The sequence below is a fragment of the Arachis hypogaea genome, chromosome 6, assembly GCF_003086295.3.
Source record: "Arachis hypogaea cultivar Tifrunner chromosome 6, arahy.Tifrunner.gnm2.J5K5, whole genome shotgun sequence".
Taxonomy (NCBI): domain Eukaryota; kingdom Viridiplantae; phylum Streptophyta; class Magnoliopsida; order Fabales; family Fabaceae; genus Arachis; species Arachis hypogaea.
In genome coordinates this window covers 102,104,437-102,125,925 of record NC_092041.1, presented here as the reverse complement: position 1 = coordinate 102,125,925, position 21,489 = coordinate 102,104,437, and the positions used below count along the sequence as shown (strand labels likewise).

The 21,489-nt window shown below is 29.9% G+C and overlaps 1 non-coding gene across 1 annotated transcript; it reads left to right on the top strand.

The window, feature by feature from the left end:
* The first annotated feature begins 7,422 nt into the window (after positions 1 to 7,422).
* Positions 7,423 to 7,504, top strand: TRNAS-UGA (transfer RNA serine (anticodon UGA)). Its single transcript has one exon. It is a non-coding gene; the product is annotated as a tRNA-Ser (tRNA).
* The last annotated feature ends 13,985 nt before the right edge of the window (positions 7,505 to 21,489 follow it).

The following is a 21,489-nucleotide window of genomic DNA, read 5'->3' as shown; positions in this document are numbered from 1 at the left end:
AGGATGGTGGTTTGATCCCGCTTGTCGTGGTTATTGTGCATATGCAGGGATGGTGATTTTATCCCGCCTGATGTGAGGACGGAGGTTCTATTCCGCTCACGTATGGGTGAATTGTTTAGCAAGGACAGTGGTGTGATCCCGCTTGTATATTGTTTTATGTTGCGCAAGGACGGTGGTTTAATCCTGTTTGTAAATTGATTTGTGAATGCAACCCGAGAAAGGATGGTGGTGTAATCCCGCTTATTCGAGGTGCCCAGTAATGATGGTGGTTTAATCCCGCTTACTGTGGAGGCAAGGACGGTGGTTTAATCCTGCTTGAGTGTTCCGAGCAAGGATGGTGGTTTATTCCCGCTTGTTTATGGAACCTACGGATAAGGATGGTGGTTTAATCCCGCTTATTCGAGTCGGGTCTGGCAACATAACCGACGCGTGAGCTCATGGCCAGTAGGACAGGCATGCATCATTTGCATCTACGTGACATTGATTGGGTGTGTTTATTGTACATGTGATTTGCTTATGTGATTATCATTATTTAACTGCTATTTGTTATAATTGCTATAATTGAATCTTGTTGTGCTTGAACTTCATTGTTTGTGTTTGCTGTTATTGTTCTATTTTGAGACCTTGTATATATAGAGGTTGAGATGATATGGGGTGAACTTGAGACTGAAAAAAATATGATAAGTGAAAGGTGAGAGAACTAATACGAGATAGTTTAAGAACTTGAGGGTTATTGGAGAGGGAAAAGTCGAATGAAATGAAAGGTGCATGAGTGCAGTTAGTTAGTCTAGCATACCTTACTATTTTCTGGTTTAGTATATTTCTAGGCTTGGATTTCTTTGTTGTTGAAGTGTTAGGATTGCCTAGAGGTTTCGTGTAGTCTTTACATCGTCTTTGCTTTGGAACTGTTAACGCTGCTGAGAACCCCGAAAGGGATGATGTTCTCAAACGTTTCGGGAATTTTCATCTTACAAGTATTGAACGTGATGCACCTTATTGAGCATGCAGAATTTGCTTTCAGGAAGTGAAGATTGTCTTTTGGGAATATTACTTTTGCTTAAATATATTAAATATTCTCCACTACTGTATTTTATAACTTGTATATCCCTCCTAGAGGTTGATTATGGAGAAACAGGATTTATGTTTACGATTTTTAGTCCTACTTTCGAGTTGTATTATATTAACTAGTCGGCCTTATCTTCGCAGGTTAAGACTAGTGTTGTTATGTATACTTTTTGAATCATATATATTATACTTTGGTCATTTCTGCTTATGTATATCGCCGATTTCTGAGTATGATGCAATTTTTCTTATGTCTTTTCTTCACGGACTCCTAGTATATCAAATTTCTTCCATTATATACGTATGCATTTTATTTTTAGAAGTTGTGATACCTCACCACCATTAATTTACGATCTAGGCGTAAAGTTCTGTGTGGTAGGGTGTTACAACTATTTTCTATAAGATCATCTCCAAGGTCCTACTTCACCAATTACAACCAATCATGAATCAAATTATCAGCGACAGTTAAAGTGTTTTTATAATAGGTAAATTGATAAGTGACAACATCATGGTGGCTCATGAATGCATGCATTATTAGAAGAATAAGAGCTATGGTGCGAATAATATAGCTCTGAACTTAGATATGAGCAAGGCATATGACCGGGTTGAATGGAGCTTTGTTTGGTTTATGATGAAAAAGTTGAGGTTCTGTGCAAAGTGGCACTACAAGAAAAACATTGAGTACCGTCAGATTTACCACTGAATTTAGCGTCTCATATATTAGTGTCAGCTTTACCGGCAGATTTAGCAACAATTTTTGGTGTGGGGTTCATCATGTCAAATCATTACCGGCGGATTTTTGTTTCCGGCGGTAAATTCGCCGCTAATAATCAATGGAAAAACGAGAAAAGTATGCGCAAACTTTAGCATCGGATTTACCGTCGAAAAAACCCAACAGTAGCCACTTTAGTGAAACGTTACATTTAGGCGATGCACACAGCGTTAAATCCGACAATAAATCCGATGGTAATCGTGCTCTAAAGTCGAACTGCGAACCATCTTCCCCTTCATTTCAAATTTTACTCTCTCTCTAACCTCTCGCCTCTCACACTCTCTAACCCTCTTATCTCTCCTCTCTGACAGCCCTCTTCAATGGCACCATCTCACCATTCTGCTGCTGTTGCTGCTGCAAGCGCTTCAGCCACAGCTTCTACTCTTCTTCTTCGTGACGCCAGAGTGAGGTCAGAAGCTCCTACTCTTCTTACTTTTTATTAGTTATTATAAAATAGGATTTGTGTTGATTATTGTTGATATGTCTTGATTATTCATTCGGGCTGCTTAGTGAAGTTTTCATTATATATATTTTTTATGAATTTGTTCTTAATCTTTTACTTGAAAATTATTTTTTGGTGCTTTAATTTTCTTTTCAAGTTCCTTGCTGCTTCAATTAGATGATCATTTAGAATCAATTAGAGAATTTATAAAAATTGGTTTGATGATGAAGAAATTAAAATAAATTATATGATTTAGGATTTGTTTGTTTTATAAATTTAGAATACTTTAAAATTTTATCAAATTTGTGCATTTGAGTTGCTTAGTAATAATGCTTGAAGCCTCTTGGTGGATAGATTAGGATTTAAACCCATGTATGTTGCTTTAATAATGATTGAAAAAATTAAAACAGAACAGAATTTAAAGTTACATAACTTTCTCATATGATGTGATATGAGTCTGAAACTTTTGTTAAATTAAACTTGGAGGTGTCTAGTATAACCCTACCAAAAATTAAGAGAAATGAGTTAGAATTTAATTTTTCATGATTTTTGTAAAAACCTTGTTGCCTGCTATTTTTCAGAAATTGCTAGGACAGAGGGCAAAGCTTTGAAACTTTGTACAAAATTTAATTTTAAAGCGATTGCAATGAAATTTGGTTTAAATTAAAGTTTATGATAATCTATTTCTTTAACTAAGTTTAATATAGTTTATTCTGATGAAGCATTTTGAATGATTAGTGAATATGTTTAGCACATTTTTAATTGGTATATGCTCTTCGCAGATATGACGACTAGTAAAGATGTTGCGGATCAGCCTAGTGGTTGTGGTCGTGGTCATCGTTGTGGTCATGGTCGTGGTCATGGGAGGGTTTCTGTCGGTACTGCTGAAAATTCTATATCCTTTCTCTGTACTCCGACTACCCCAGTGACATCACAGGTTGCGGATGCATCAGACCAACCATTGATCAAGGTCTCAACCCCAACTACGTCCCTGCATCTGTGGTGATGACACGCCTCCATCTGCTCAGTAGCCCACTGTCTTGGCGATGTCGCCTCCAGCAACGGATGCCATGGCGTCAGAATCCTCTCACAGAAGCTAGCCAGCTGATGCCCCTTCACCACCTCCCATCGTATGGTTGATGATTTGACCTGATGACGGAACAACGTAAGTACTAAAGTGTTTGATAACTCGTGATTAATGATTCTTGATTATTGATTCTAATTTTAGTGGATTTAGGGTTATATGTTTGAACTGCTAAAGTGTTTGATATATCGTGATTACTTATTCTTGATAGTTGATTCTAATTTTAGTAGGTTTAGGGTTGTAGGTTTGAATTGCTGAAAGTGTTTGATATATCCTGTTTATTGATTCTTGATTATTGATTATAGTTTAGTGAATTTAATGGATTTATGAATTTTTCTTCTTGATTATTAATTGTTGTGCAATTGGTGTTGTTTAAGTTAATTGTTGATGGATAGAGTTTGTGGCACATTTTAGTTATAGATAAAACTGTGCTGAAATTTCTAAAAATTTCTCTATATATTATGGTTGTTTGCTTCTGAAGTTTTAATTTATATTGCCATATTGGTTTGTTTGTGAATTGTTAATAGGTTTGCGCTAAATAACAACGCATGTACTTAGAAGACGACCAACGTCATCAAGCTGATGTATGACCATCCATGGCCGAGTTACAAGAAGATCCCATCTAAGACTAGAGAACAATAGTTTCAGAAGTGGGTGGTAAGAATTTAATATAGTCAAACCTTCTTAGCTAGTTTATATCTTCTATTTTTTTAATATGATATATTTTGATTAACTAATTTTAAAGTTTCTTTATACAGCTAAACTTTATATGGGACAAAGAGCATGATCTCATCATCAGGAAGATATACGACCACCGTATGGGTAGACGGCTGCAACAGATGCTGGAGGATGTACGTGAGAGGCATGACCACCTCACTTCTTGGCTCCACCCGAAAATCAAGAAGGCTCTGTACGTTTATTGGGAGACTGATGAGGGGTTCTCACAAACGGAGCTAACAGGGCATCGGCCAGGTCGTCCAAGTATACCGGCGGCTCAGCGATCTTCATGAACACTAAGGCCAGGATGGCATGTAGATTCTCTAATTTTGTTATTAATTTAGTTATATTCATTGACATATCATTAGTAGGCATCCTAACATATTGTTTCAATGCAACATGTGCAGTCGAATTTGTTGGATCGCGATGCAACATTGGCGGAGACCTTCAAGTACACCCACACTTTGAAGGAGAACAAGGTGATATTTGCTTATCAGTGGTCTGTGGATCATTATGTGAGTAAACATCTATTCTTGTGATATAAAATTTTCAATTAACTGTACAACTGTCATCTTAATCTTAATAACATGTGTTATACAAGAGTCCTATACGCAGAGATTGGAGGCCGCAACTCAGCAATCTCAATAAAGTGAGGAGGACACTACTGGCTCTTCTACTTCCGTCGTCAATCCCGATGTGGTTTGGCGCGAGACTGACTCAGCACCATACAAGAACCGCGAATACGGGCTGGGATCGTTCTTTTTCAGCAGCCTCCGCACTTCCACATCCGCCTCTGCCACCAGTCGAGCCGTCAATCTCGAGGAAGGCATTCATTTGAAGTTGTGCAGGAGCTCACCCGAAGCCTTCATGAACAGGCTTAGGAGCTGAACGAGACTTGAATGAGGTATCAGGAGATCCTCACACGCGTGAAGAATACGGATGAGCTCAGGTTGGAGTGGAAAGAGTAACTGGAGCAACTTCATCGAATGGAGCAACAGATAACAGTGTACCAGGTTTAGATATGTGCCAGTGTCACCGGCACTGTTGGTGGCAGCGGTGCTGCTGGTTATGATGTGGCCTACAGATTTTATCACCCTCCAGCGAAACTTTTTCATGGACGATTCTCAAAGAAAGGGTGATGGAACACCATTTGGGGACTTCATTGCCAACCAAAAATCAAAAGCCTCATCTGGAAGCTTAACCATGATGGACTTGCTATCAGAGAGAAGATCCACAACCAAATCCCCCAAATTGGAGGTGATTGCCCTTGCTGTTCTAAACTAGAAATGCTACTCCATTGTTGTGTTTTCTTCCAAAAAATTGAAGGGATCTAGAATCACTCATCTATAGTCAGGTTAATTTTCAGAAATCCAAACTTACATCCTTAACAATGGTGGAAAAATCTCACGAAATTAGTAAAGAATAGGTTTGATTCAAAGTTTTACCTCTCCCAAATAGCGTATTTATTGTAGAATGTATGACTTGCAGGAAACACTCCGATTTTCAAAAGAAAAAAAATTGAGTCTAGAAAAATTCTGTTCCAAACTTTAATTCTAGTTGATAAGTTCGCCAGACACAAATTGCACCACCACAAAAGTTAAAATCAACATTTTTTCTTCTTCTTTCTTACCGTTATTTTTCCCTTGTTTTACACATTATTTTCTCATTTTTGTTTTTTATCAGGAATATTTCCATTTTTTATGTGATGCTTTTAGACCTATGATCTTTCTTATGATTGCACCTTTCATTGCAATAAAAAATATCTGAGGAAAAAAAAAACAAATTTTTTTTGTTAATATTTGACTCATCTTAAATTTTAAATACTAAATTTCTAAGGCCAAATGCTACTGTGTAGATGGCCAAAAATATCTACATGTATGAATTTGAGGTGTTGAAATGAGATTGGATTTTGCCTATAATATTGGATCCACATTGATAAACAAATTATTATTGATGACCCCACCATCTGAATTGTTGCAACAAGAAACAGGATGCAAAAGTAGATAAATTAGATTTAATTAGTATTAATAATTTTTTACTACTTTTATATCCTTTAAATTAAATAAATTGAATTTAATTAGTATTAATATTTTTTTTTAGTGTTGAGCCATAACATTAGTTGAATTTCGGACTTGAACTTGATGTCATACTTTCTGTGTCAATATAAAACTTTTTCTTTGTTTAAAAATTATTATTTGTATTGATTTTGTTAAATAAATTTTATTATATAATATTTTTGCTATTCTTATTTTATGTTGTAATTATGAATATTTACAAAATACTATTACCTTTAAAAAAAGTTTTGAACAAAATTTTCTAATTATATATATAATAAAATTAGATTGATTTATCAAAGATATTTTTTTATAATTTCAAATAATATAAATTTAATTTATCCTGAGTGACAAAAAATAAAATGAGAAGCATTTTACATTATTATTTTTTTTAAAAATAATGGTACAAATATATTATACTTTTAAAATATTTTGTTACGTAAATTTAATGTGATAATAAAAAAATATTTAAAAATAATAAAAATAGTCATAAAATAATGTCTATTCTCTCTTTTACATGACCTATTACAATTTTTCTTAATTAAATACTAATATATATTTCTATATTAAAGAAATTATTACTATTGTTTTTTAATTTTTTTTTACTATTACATTAAATTTATGCACGAAGAAAAAAGAATAATTTTATTAAAAAAATTTATCAAAAAAAGTTTTAAAGTCATAGTATTTTTTGTTATACAGGATAAATTAAATTTATATTATTCAAATTGATAAAACAAAATTTCTAACAAATTAATATAGTTTTATTAATTTTATTAATTAATAATCATTTTTATACCTAAAATTTGTTATCACGACAACAGAAACCTAAAAGGTTAGCACCTAAGTTCAATCCAAAAATTTCAGTAACTGGCCTAATGCAAAAAATTTCATTAAATATTAATTAGATTAACTAATTTAAATGAGACACAAGCTTTTTTTATTATTTATTTACAATGAGACACAAACTTTAAAATTTTTTGTTGGTGTCAGTATTTTGTCTACAACAATTTAAATGGTAGGACCATCAGTAATAATTTGTTTATTAATATGGGTCTCATTATTATAGTCAAAATCAATCTTATTTTAACACCTCAAATTTATACATATAAAAATTTTTGAAATTATTAGCCCTCACGTTTTTCATAATAAAATACAGCCGTCAAATTACCAACTTTCTTTATCATGACGGCATGGTTCATCTTATTTAATAGCATCAAATAACGTTACATCCAATATGCTTAGAATTCAAAGTGATATATATATAGAAAACAAGTATCTTTTCATGGTTGTCGATATATCCGAGTGGTTAAGGAGACAGACTTGAAATCTGTTGGGCTTCGCCTGCGCAGGTTCGAACCCTGCTGTCGACGATTTTGTTTTAAATCAGCGGGGAATTCTATTGACATTGTTAGATAGATTATAGTCAAATAATTGCCTTCCCTTGAGGCTGGGTCCAACACTTGATTCCCCTTCTCTCTAATTTTATTTCGGCTGGCCCAATCTAAATTTTGGGTGTTTGTTTTTTGTTTCCCTTTAGTGGATCCCCTCTCCAGTCCATTAGGAGCACAACTAATTGTCTTCTCAAAATCTGCCTCCTCACTCATAACCGTCCCTCCCTCAACATCAAGCACACCTTTATTAAATATAGATAGTTGAAAAAAATAAAATAATATATTTTACTTAAGTATAAGTGAATATGTGATAAGTTTTTAAAAGTATTAATTACTCTTTATCAAAAAAAAAAGGAAAATATCACTTCAATTTGAAAAGTATTTATTCTATTGACTCCTTTAAAATATAAAAATGTTCTCCGTGTCTTATTTTCTAATGGAATATATTCCTAATATTTTATATATATTTATACACAAAAATATTATTTCTAATTTTAGTATATATAATATTTTAAATTAAGTATTTTTTGTTAAAATTATTTTTTAATTTTCACTTATAAAAAATTTAAGATTTAAACTTTAACATTTAAATTTAATATCTATAATAATAACTATATTGGAGATAAGTTGTAGTGGTGTTGAGATGAAGAAAAAAAAGAAATAAAAATAAAGACTCTGAATATAAGAATAAAAAGTATTAACTACTCTTTGACATGAAAAACAGAAAATGTCATTTTCAACTTCAAAAGTATTTATTAAATTGGTTTCTTGATAGCATGGGAATATTTTCCCAATCTAATTGACTTTATTGAAATAGCGATGGACTATGTTCTCAATAAGTAAATAGTTTAGAAAATTTAATATAAAAAAATATGAAGAAGACAATAACCTCGCTCATGTCTAAGTCTAACTCAATTGTCTGCTGCTTCAATTATGCTTAAGTTTTTTTTATTCAAAGGAGGGATATAATATACCGTGAGAAAGCTTATGACAGAGTTGACTGGAGGTTTTTAGCTCATACCCTTAAGAGCTTTGGTTTTTCTATTCCTACACTTAATTTGATTATGAATTGTGTCACTGCTTCTTCTTTATCTATTCTTTGGAATGGAAGTCGTCTGAATGACTTTACTCCTAACCGAGGTCTTAGACAAGGAGACCCTATGTCACCCTATCTTTTTGTGTTGTGTATGGAGCGATTGGCATGCTTTATTAGTCATCAAGTTGATTTGGGCTTGTGGGAGCCAGTTGCTATTTCTAGAGGGGGACCAAGAATACCTACTTAATGTTTGCGGATGACTTGCTTCTATTCTGTAAAGCTACAAAGAGACAAGTGCAAAATGTGATGTTGGTTTTAGAGACTTTTTGCAAAGCATCTGGGATGAAGATTAATGTGGAGAAGTCTAAAGCACTTTACTCCAAGAATGTCTCTGCAACAAGGAAAGAGGTTTTCACTGGGGTATCCTCTATCAGATTTGTCCAGGACTTGGGCAAGTATCTTGGAGTTACCCTTAGCCATTCTAGGGTGACTCGTTCAGCTTTCAATGGTGCCTGGATAAGATTCGGAGTAGGTTAGCAAGCTGGAAAGGGAGTTTACTCAATCGGGCTGGTAGACTCTGCTTGGTTAATTCTGTTGCCGCCGCTATTCCCACGTACCAGATGCAGGTCTCTATTTTTCCCAAAGGAATCATTAGTAAATTGGAGTCTATGATGAGGAATTTTCTTTGGAAAGGACAAGTTGATGGAAGATGATTGAATCTTGTTAGTTGGAAGGTACTGGTTACTCTAAAAAAATGGAGGTTTGGGGATTAAAGATTCTTATTGTGTAAATATTGCTCTTCTTGGAAAGCTAGTTTGGACTTTTTTCCAACAGCCAAACAAGCTATGGGTGTAATTGTTGGATGCCAAGTACCGATCATCTCTATATGACTGTTTTAGTTATCCTAAGAACAAGGACTCTCCCATTTGGAGGTGTCTTTGCAAGGCTTGGGAAGTGTTGAATGATGGGTTTGCTTGGTGTATTGGAGATTTGAACCAGAATTTTTGATTTTCTAGCTGGAGGAGAGAAGAATGGTTATCTAATGAGATGGATTATGTTCACATTTCTGATTCGAATCTCCAGATACAGGATATTTGGTCGGTTGGTAGGTGGCATTTGGATACTCTTTATTCCCCTTTATCTCAAAATCTGAAAGGTAATATTCTCTCTTACAATCCAGATGAACAAGCAGGTCCGGAAGTGGGTTGTTATTGGAGTGGGTCTGCTGCCAAAGTCTATAACTCACGCAATGGTTACTTGTGGTTGTGTAAGCAGCTGTTTGGTTGGGAAGAGCGGGAGAATTGGCTTTGGCTTTGGCGTCAACTTGTTTCGAAAAAACATAAGTTCTTGGCTTGGTTGTGTCTTAAGGAGGCTCTTCCTACTGCAAGTTTTCGCTTTAGAAGAGGGATGTCGTCATCGGATAGGTGTCCAAGATGTCTTTCTAGCCAGGAATCAGTTTTACATTGTATTCGGAATTGTCCAAAAGCTCAGCTTGTCTGGCATAGGTTGGATATTTCTTGTCATCCTTTGGATTTGAAGAACTGGTTCTTATATCATAGCAGAGAGCATCCGTTCAAGTTCTTTTCGGGACTTTGGTGGATATGGTGAGCAAGAAACAATAACATATTTAATCCCCATAAAACTTGGCCTTTAAAAAAAGTGATTTGTCTGGCATTAACTTCAGAAAAGGAGCTTAGGAATATTTTTGAATTACAACGTATGTCCCTTCCCTCTACTCTAAATGGTTTTTGGAATCCCCATCCATTGGTACTTTTAAGATTAATTGTGATGCTAGTTATTTTGGTTCGGGTGATAGTGTTGGTTTTGCTTGTGTTATTAGAGATTGTAATGGGAGCTGGCAAAGAGGGTGTTTGGGAATGATTGAGAGTAATAGTATTCTTCAAAGAGAATTGTTTGCTATTTGGAGAGGATATCTCTTAGCTTGGGATGTGAGTCAACGAGATGTTATTTGTGAGACGGATTGTGTAGAAGCATTTAATCTTGTTACTCAAGATGGTTTTGGGTTTATTGATCTATTGGTGCTCAAAATAAGAGATATCATGCATTGGAATTGGCGTGTTGACTTTCGTTTGATTATGAGAGATGCAAACACGGTGGCAGATACTATGGCAAAGATGGCGATAAAGTTACAACTTTCGCATGTGGAGCTTATTTCACCTTGGGATGAGTTTAAGAGTAGTCTTAAACGGGACTGTCCCTCTATTTAAGCAGTTTCTTGTTTTGTTTGTTTTATTTTTCTTTGTTTAATTTATTTCAGTCACAAAAAAAAAGATTTTATTTTTTAATAATCCCTTGTTGATCATTTTTAATAACAATTTATGATCGATTAATAGTTTATATATTTATTGAAAACATCACTAGACGTAAATCAGAATTAACTATCAAATTAATTATTTATATAAAATATATATTAAAAATAAATAAAATTATATATATTTATACACAAAAATATTATAACTAATTTTAGTATATATAATATTTTAAATTAATTATTTTTCGTTAAAATTGTTTTTAATTTTCACTTAAAAAAAAATTTAAGATTTAAAATTTAACATTTAAATTTAATATCTATAATAATAATTACATTGGAGATAAGCTGTGGTGGTGTTGAGACGAAGAAGAAAAAAAAAAGAGATAATAATAAAGACTCTAAATATAAAAATAAAAAGTATTGAAAAATTATCACATATTCCACCAATAAGAACAAGAACATGATATTCTTTGTACGAATAGGTAACCAAGTTTAGATTTATCCTGTCGTCAGTGTGAAAAAGACTAAAATAATCCTAATTTTTGAGGTAAATATCTTATATTTTAAAATATCTTATTTATAAAATAATTTTATAATATCTATTTTAATATAGACGTTTAGATCTATGATTAGTTTAATAATAAAGGCTCTAAACACCAACTAATAACTATCCAAAAGTTCAAAACATAGCGCCAGCTTTAAATGGAGTTGAACAAATAAGACAGATTCAGCCTTTTAAACTTGAGAAAGGCTGAAACGGTTAAATGTCTAACGTGCACTACTTTTAACATAAATCCACAAAAAAAGTTATATTGAATCTCCACCATCTACATTTTTTGAATTAAATATAGATAATTGAAAAAAAATAAAATAACATATTCTACTCAAGTACAACGAAATATGTGAGAAGCTTCCAAAAGTATTAACTACTCTTTAACATAAAAAAATAAAACGTTACTTCAATTCCAAAAGTATTTATTCAATTGACTCATTTATAATATGGGAATATTTTTCCTATCTGATTGGCTTTTTGAAATAGAATTTTTGAAATAGGATGGACTATGTAAATAATTTAAAAAATTTAATATCAAAAGAAAAAAATATGAAGACAATAACTTTGTTCGTGTCTAAGTCTAATTCAATTGTCTGCTACTTTAAATATGCCTAATTTTTTTTTATTCAAAGGAGGGATATAGAGTTTATTTTTAAATAATCCCTTGTTGATCATTTTTAATAACAATTTATCATCAATTAATAGTTTATATATTTATTAAAAACATCACTAGACGTAAATCAAAATTAACTATTAAATTAATTATATTATATAAAAAATATATTAAAATAAATAAAATTATATATATCTATACACAAAAATATTATTCCTAATTTTAGTATATATAATATTTTAAATTAATTATTTTTTGTTAAAATTGTTTTTTAATTTTCACTTATAAAAAATTTAAGATTTAAATTTTAACATTTAAATTTAATATCTATAATAATAAATACATTTGAGATAAGTTGTGGTGGTGTTAAGATGAAAAAGAAAAAAAAAGAGATAAAAATAAAGACTCTGAATATAAAAATAAAAAGTATTAACTACTCTTTAACATGAAAAACAGAAAATGTTATTTTCAACTTCAAAAGTATTTATTAAATTGGTTTCTTTATAGCATGAGAATATTTTTCCAATCTAATTGACTTTATTGAAATAGCGATGTACTATGTTCTCAATAAGTAAATAGTTTAGAAAATTTAATATAAAAAAATATTAACAAGACAATAACCTTGCTCGTGTCTAAGTCTAACTCAATTGTCTACTGCCTCAATTATGCCTAAGTTTTTTTTTTATTCAAAGGAGGGATATAATATACCGTGATTAATCACTTTAATTTGTAAGTGTTTCAATTAGTAGCTAAAAGAGTTTATTTTTTAGTAATCCCTTGTTAATTATTTTTAATAACAACTTATGATCGATTAATAGTTTATATATTTATTGAAAACATCACTAGACTTAAATCAAAAGTAACTATTAAATTAATTATTTATATAAAATCTATATTAAAAATAAATAAATTATATATATTTATACACAAAAATATTATAACTAATTTTAGTATATATAATATTTTAAATTAATTATTTTTTGATAAAATTATTTTTTAATTTTCACTTATAAAAAATTTAAGATTTAAAATTTAATATTTAAATTTAATATTTATAATAATAATTACATTGGAGATAAATTGTGGTGGTGTTGAGATGAAGAAGAAAAAAATAGAGATAATAATAAAGACTCTAAATATAAAAATAAAAAGTATTGAAAAATTATCACATATTCCACCAATAAGAACAGGAACATGATATTCTTTGTACGAATAGGTAACCAAGTTTAGATTTATCCTGTCGTCAGTGCGAAAAAGACTAAAATAACCCTAATTTTTGAGGTAAATATCTTATATTTTAAAATATCTTATTTATAAAATTATTTTATAATATCCATTTTAATTTAGACGTTTAGATCTATGGTTAGTTTGATAATAAAGGCTTTAAACACCAACTAATAACTATCCAAAAGTCCAAAATATAGCGCCAACTTTGAATGGAGTTGGACAAATAAGACAGATTCAGCCTTCTAAACTTAAGAAAGGCTCGAACAGTTGAATGTCCAATATGCACCATTTTTAGTATAAATCCACAAAAAAAATTATATTGAATCTTCATCGTTTATATTTTTAAATTAAATATAGATAATTAAAAAAATAAAAGAACATATTCTACTCAAGCACAACGAAATATATGATAAGCTTCCAAAAGTATTAACTACTCTTTAACATAAAAAAAAAAACGTTACTTCAACTCTAAAAGTATTTATTCAATTGACTTCTTTATAACATAGGAATCTTTTCCCTATTTGATTGGCTTTTTGAAATAGGATGGACTATGTAAATAATTTAAAAAATTTAATATCAAAAGAAAAAAATATGAAGACAATAACCTTGCTCTATCTAAGTCTAATTCAATTGTCTGCTACCTCAACTATGCCCAAGTTTTTTTATTCAAACGAGGGATATAGAGTTTATTTTAATAATCCCTTGTTGATCATTTTTAATAACAATTTATGATCGATTAATAGTTTATATTTATTGAAAACATCACTAGACGTAAACCAAAATTAACTATTAAATTAATTATTTATATAAAATATATATTAAAAATAAATAAAATTATATATATATTTATACACAAAAATATTATTCCTAATTTTAGTATATATAATATTTTAAATTAATTATTTTTTGTTAAAATTGTTTTTTAATTTTCACTTATAAAAAATTTAAGATTTAATGTTTAACATTTAAATTTAATATCTATAATAATAACTACATTGAAGATAAATTGTGATGGTGTTGAGATGAAGAAGAAAAAAAAAATAAAAATAAAGACTCTGATATAAGAATAAAAAGTATTAACTACTTTTTAACATAGAAAACAAAAAACTTTATTTCAACTTTAAAAGTATTTATTAAATTGGTCCTTTTATAGCATGAGAATATTTTTCCAATCTAATTGTCTTTATTAAAATAGCAATAGACTATGTCCCAATAAATAAATAGTTTAGAAAACTTAATATAAAAAAAGTCTGAAAAAATTATATTTAATGAGTTAAAAAAAATAAATTTAATTTGAAATTTAAATAGATATAATTTAATTAATAACTTAATTTAATTTGATAAAAATAAATGTATTCATATTATTATACTTATATAATTAATTATGTTTATTCAATTTAAAAAAAGTAATTATTTAAAACCGTTAATTATAAATTAAAAAATTAATATATTCGTATTATTTTAATATGACTATGTTTACAATACTCCTTAATATTTTGGTGAATCACCAATTTATAAAGTTTTTAATTATTTAATGAATCAGTACTCCTTATATTTTTATTTTTAAATTAATTTTTTGCAGTTAAAATTTTTATTATTTCTTTTATATTTATTTTATCTCATAACTTTCATTCTCAAATTTCACTTCTAACCAAATCCATCACCGCCGTTTACCACCATCACCGACGTCTTGTTCAACGTTGCATCTCCTTCATCATTTTTATCATTGCGTCGTCGTCTCGGAGCCACTAATTCGCCTTACTGGCTTAGTGTCCCGCAGGCCGCAATCGTTCTCGCGTCGTAGCTATCTTCTAGGCACCTTCGTCATCCTCTATTCTCGTGCTGCCGTGCTTCTATACTGCCCTTATGCTTCTACTTTCCTGTCGTCGTTTCATTTTCCTGAGCCATGTTCCCTTCTTTTGGTTGCTCCGTTTAGTCTAGCTTATATCTATTCTTGTATTTTGGATCTGTTCTTTTATTCTGGATATGTTTTTGTTCCTATTCTTCAAATTTTTGTTTCTAATAGAATGTTTTTAGGATAATTTAGAATTTTTACCTCCTATTTTAATTTTTCCTATTCTTCTATTATTCTGGATATGTTTCTAAACTGTTCTTCAATTTTTGTCCCTATTTTAATTGTTTTGGACAAAACGACTTACATACATTAATTCAAAATTTTTACTTTTTTATGGGAGTCATTTAGATAAAGACGTTTAAAACGTCTTTTTTTAAAGATGTTTTTCAGTAACTAAAATTTAACATATATAATCGATTAAATCATGTTATTTTTGTTAAAATTAGGCTAGACAAATTGATTTAATCGAAAAAATGGTAAATCAAATCTTGAACTAGTCTAAATTAATATTATTTTTTTATAAAAAATAACTACAATACCTTTATTATAGAGAATGATTAAAATACTCTTATATATATATATATATATATATATATATATATATATATATATATATATATATATATTAATTTTAAAAATTCTAAATCCTAACCCTACGATAGAAACATAAAGAACTAAAATTTAGGATTCTCACAATTAATATATATAATAGAAGTATTTTAGTCATTTTTTATAATAGAATAATATAGTCATTTTCTATTAAAAATAATATTAATTTAGACCAGTTCAAGATTTGATTCACTATTTTTTGGTTAAATCAATTTGTCTAGCCTAATTTTGACAAAAATAACACAATTTAATCGATTATATGTGTTAAATTTTAATTATTAAAAAATATCTTTATAAAAAGACGTTTTTAGCGTCTTTATCTGAATAGCTCCTTTTTTTTATACTTTTATAATCATCCACCTCCTAAATTGATGATTAAGATTTAATCTAATTAACGATTTAGATTGAATTACAAAAATCTTTATTACAAATATCTTTTTTATTATATTTTTTAAATACTTTTAGATTTTTCTAAACTATTCTTTATCTTATACAGGTATATTTTTCTAGAATATTTTATGACCTTTTAGAATTTTTTAGAATTTTTTTTAAAATTCTCTAAAATCTTTTAAGATATTTTAGAATTGTCTAAAATATTTTTAAATACTCTAGAATACTGTGCAAATACGATTAAATATAACATTTTAAAAGTTATCATAATATAGTGTTGATATGAATATAAAGTTTAATTTTAATATGCTTAAAGTGTAAAAAAAAATTATAAAATCATCCAATTATATTGATACATTAAGATGATCTTTTAAATAGTAAATTTAAAAATTAATTATTTTTTTGATGTGACAATAATACACCATTAATTGTCTGAATAAAATTCTTTTACATTAATAGAACATAAACTGATAAAAGTCAAATTCTTATACATAAGGCAGAAAAATGTTAATTACCTAATATTTTTCATTTTACTAAGACTAACTTGGATCAAAATAATGTACAAAATTCTCTTTGGTTTTCTTTATCATGAGTTATCATCCTCTTGTTAAAAATATTTTATATTCCTTAATTGACCTTGAGAATAAAGTTGTCTTAAAAAAGTGAGATGTATTATAATACGAATTGTGTTTATTTATTTGAAAATTATGATACTTAATTTTCTATAAATATTTAATTTCCATTAATTATTTCAAATATACACGCATAAAATTAAAGTCTTATTTGCATCACATGTGTTTTTAGGGATGTCAACAGGGATATATAGGAATGCCTTCTTGTTCTTTGTTCCTGAACTCCAAGTCCTCTCGTTTCTATCCCTTTTTTTGCCACAGAAAAAAAAAAAGTTTTTCAATCTCTTTTTTAATACGATTGTGTAAAGGCATAACTGTTGTCTCCTAATGCTGATAATACAACGAGTTGCGCTCGGGGACATCACAAGAAAAAAATTTGCTACTTAATATTCGGTAAATATATAATTGAAGTGATTAGAAATCAAAATAAAAAAACATACTAAATAATAGTATGAAAATAAAATTATAACAAAAATTCTAAGAATAATAATTAACTAATAAATTTTAACTTTTATAAATTAAAATAAGTTAATGTCATCTAAATTTTATCTAAAATATTCAAATAACTTATCAACACACTCATTATCCTAAACCTTATCCTAATTCAATGTCATTACGTGTATTCATCGATTTTTATCTAACTCTAATCACTACTATTCTATTTCAAATTGTATTCATCTGTACTAATAAATAATACTACTAGTATTTCTAACGTAATATTACTATCATTTCTAATCTAACAACTCTACCATCAACAATATTACTGTCATTCTAAATCTACTTCTAATCTAACATAAAATCTCTTAAATAAAAAAAAATTATTGCACTAAATATTTCCAGTAACATAAACAATATTGTCAGATTGATAGAGACAATATACTTCATTTATGATCAAGGATGAATGTATTCATTGAGTAGTGGGGGCAAGGTCAGCTCTTCTTAAACCAGGGGAAGAACGGTATCCGTATTCTAATAATTATTACAAAAAATTATTACAGGTTTCAGTTTATTCAACAATTCTATAATGCAAAAAGTTTAAGAGATATATTAAAAGCTGTACAAGGTGGACATAGAAAGTAAGATAACCCCTTTTTTCTAACTTTATATAGAGAAAATATAAATAATAGATCTATGCAGGTCGACTGACTACAGTGAAGACTACTCTAGAATCTTGGATTTCTTCAAAGGCAAAAAGAAAGCTATAAGTCCGTCCAGATTCGTTGGTTCACGACTCTATAAATGAAAATCTTAATTTGAGTCATCTCATATGACTCTAGAAATTCCTTAAGAAAGCGAGTGAAATTTTAGAAATTACTTAGTAGTTCTTAATAAAATATCTTAAATGTTTCGACTGTATAATTAGTTTTGACCCCACCCCAAATTAAATTCATAACCCTTCTTTTCTCTCAATCTTCTTCATCTGTTCCAAGCCTCTAAATTAAAGAATATTTTTATTTTATAATATCATAGTATAATTATAAAAATTATTATTATATTATATATATTTTGTTCCCACTGAAAAAAATTTTTTGAATTCGTCACTGTCTATGATCCTACCTCTGTGTGACACTCAAGTCGTTGCCTTTGGAATCTTGTGAGTGGGGTTTTGAAAAGAGATGGAAATGAATAGTTCATGGCTGGGTCAAGCGAACTTACAAGAATCGCTTAAGGTAACTCGTGGTAGCCTCCAACAGATTATTCCTCCTCAAAATTGTGTTTGTTTATAAACACATGATACTAATACAAAGACACAGAGATGTAAACTTATATTTGGCATATAAGACATAGATACAGACATCGTGTCCAAAGATACTAAATTAGTAAAATTTATATCGTTTCTGAATTATTCCTGACAAAAAGGACACATAGACAATATCACAACTTATTTTTTTATTTTTTCTTTCATTATTCCTACATTACAAGAAAGACGCTAAATACCATCGGAATTTACCGGCGAAAAAATGAAAATAATCCGATGGTAATCTAGTTACCATCGGATTATATCTGATGATATAAACCTCGCCAATAAGTAGTTACTGTTGGATTCTTTGTTCCGACAATAAAAGGAGCGGAATTAGCGACGGAATATGATGGTTCAGGGACAAAAATTGGATGCAAATTACCGTAAAAAATAATCCAACGGTAATGTTGGCGCCATTAGTTAAGGCTTCGCGCCACTATACCGTCGAAAACATCTGATGATAAATCCAACAGTAACGTCATTCTTTTATTTTTTAAAATTAACCTGTATGATCATTACCGTCGGGAACTTCTATCGTAAATCTGACGATAAAGTCATTTTTTATATTTTTTTCAATCTATAATGGACCTGATAGTTAATAATTGATAGTCAACTCTCAATTAGTAAAAAATGAATTAGTATTTATCTGAAAATAATGATTTATATATGATGTAAAATGTCAAATATACAGAATCAAAACACGAAATGAAAGTTTCATACAAAAATACATAAGATAAAACTATATTGACATTAACCTTATTCAGATACATCATCTTCTTCCTCTGGTTCATCATTATCCTCTTTCGAGGTAATTTCCTGATCATCGAACTCGTCTTCTTCTTCGTTTTCATCAACCTCGTTTTCTTCTTGAAGATCGTCGTCATCCAATGGTACTGTGTCGTCATCTACCCTAAGATCAATGATGTCATCATCCATAACATCCGACCTAAGGGTGATCGGATCACCAATATCAATCACCATTTTCGAGGGAGTTGGGTCATCAATTTGGAAAGATTCCTAACCTTCTGTCCTATCAAACTCAATGCAACCTCTTGACTTAGTCTTTATCACAACCACATTGTATATCAGGTAGCTTGTTTCCTTATTCATTGGGCCCTAACTAAGTGTAACTAGTTCCCAACCTGTTGTGTCTGCTAGATACACTCTGACATATTCTCTGAACCAATGTAAAAAATTGTTTAATGATGTATCAGGATTTGTTTCTTGGAATAACCTATGATACAATAGGATAAATAAGAAATTTTAGTGTTCTGAAATTTTGATTAGATGACTAACAAAGTATGATATTAAATGCAATAATTACGAAGACTTGAAAACTCACATTAGGTAGGATGAAACCTGATCACGATTAAGCAACACATGTAGATATGCAGCATCAATTTTCTTTTTCTCTAACCAATATTCACTACTCGCACCTATTGCAGCTCTTTCCAGAACAAATATGATATATTGGTCCACCTGATGAGGATTCTTCCCTCTCATCATTTCTTCCAACTCTTATTCTACGTGACTTAACATGAGACTCAAAATAAAAGGAGCAAAATTCAGATATTTTTTTAGTTAGGAATACTTCGCAGATACTACCCTCGATTGGAACTCTATTCTTCACAGTGCGCTTGAATAATCCAATCATCCTCTAAATGGGTACATCCACGTAAATTGGACTGACCCACATACTCTTGCTTCTGGTAAGTGGATTGCTAAGTGTTCCATGACGTCGAAAAATCCGGAAGAAATATCCTTTCTAAAAGTAGGATTAAAATGTTCTTCTCCATGAATGTGAGATTATTTACGTTAAGTTCGTAGCACGTAGCTCCTTAAAAAATTTACTTATTTCGGTGAGCAATTTTCAGATGTTGGTAGGAAGTTCTCTAAACGCAACAGGAATCAATGAATCCATATAGACATGACAATCATGACTTTTCAACCCAGTAAGCCTACCGTGTGAGATATTTACACACCTACCTAAGTTAGAGACGTAACAATAAAAAAACTCCAATCTTCTAATCCACCTTCAAATATTTTATCTCTGGTCCTTTGTTAGAGCGAACACTGCTTTTAGTTTAACCCACCGGCAGTTCTCAAGTCTCTTTAAGTTTAAATTTGGCCAACTACAAATGTATACCAAGTCTAACCTTACCTTATTGTTATCCTTTGTCCTCTCATCATCTATTACAATGTGTATAATATTATCAATCACGTTCTTTTAAATGTGCATCTTGCAATAAACATCCTAGAATTCAATCAACAATACAACTTATTAAAATTTTTGAAAAATTTGGCAGGGTATCTTCTATAATTAGAATCTCCCCACCAAATTCGATTATTATTTTTTCACAAACCAAATATATTTTAAACAATTTAAACAAAATTTTGGCAGAACTTTTTCTTAATTCAGAGACATCCACTAAATAAATTTAACAGATTTCACAGAGAAAATAATTGCAGGCATAAATTAGAACAAAACACACATTTAATAACACATCAAATCCTAACTGTTCTAGTACACAGCCCCTTATAACTCCACATTTTTTCAGCAAAAAAGTGTTTCAAGAAAGTGCCTCTATGCGACCTTCTCTCACTTCTGTCCAAAAGCGCTATCCTAGGAAAAGTAAGTTCGACGTATAACTTAAACAATTGATTATATTTAGAGATAGAATACCAACCTGGAACTAGGATGCACAAACTACAGAAGAAGTGAACTCCAATTAATCTCAGACAAAATAGCAGCATCCTAATAAAAAAGACAACTTATTAAATTCACAAGGTGAAACTAGCTAATTCAACAAACTAAATAAAATCTTTCATTAGGTCAATCACTTTTAATCTCACCTTACTTAACCTACTCTAACTTTCTTTAATTTCTATTTACATTAAATTAACATAAAAAATTCTAATAAAAAACTTCATTAAACTAATATAATCAATAATTAAATAAAACATAACAAAATCCTAAACTCACAAAAAAAATCTAAAAGTAAATTATATCAAAATTACCTTTGATAATGGCTATAG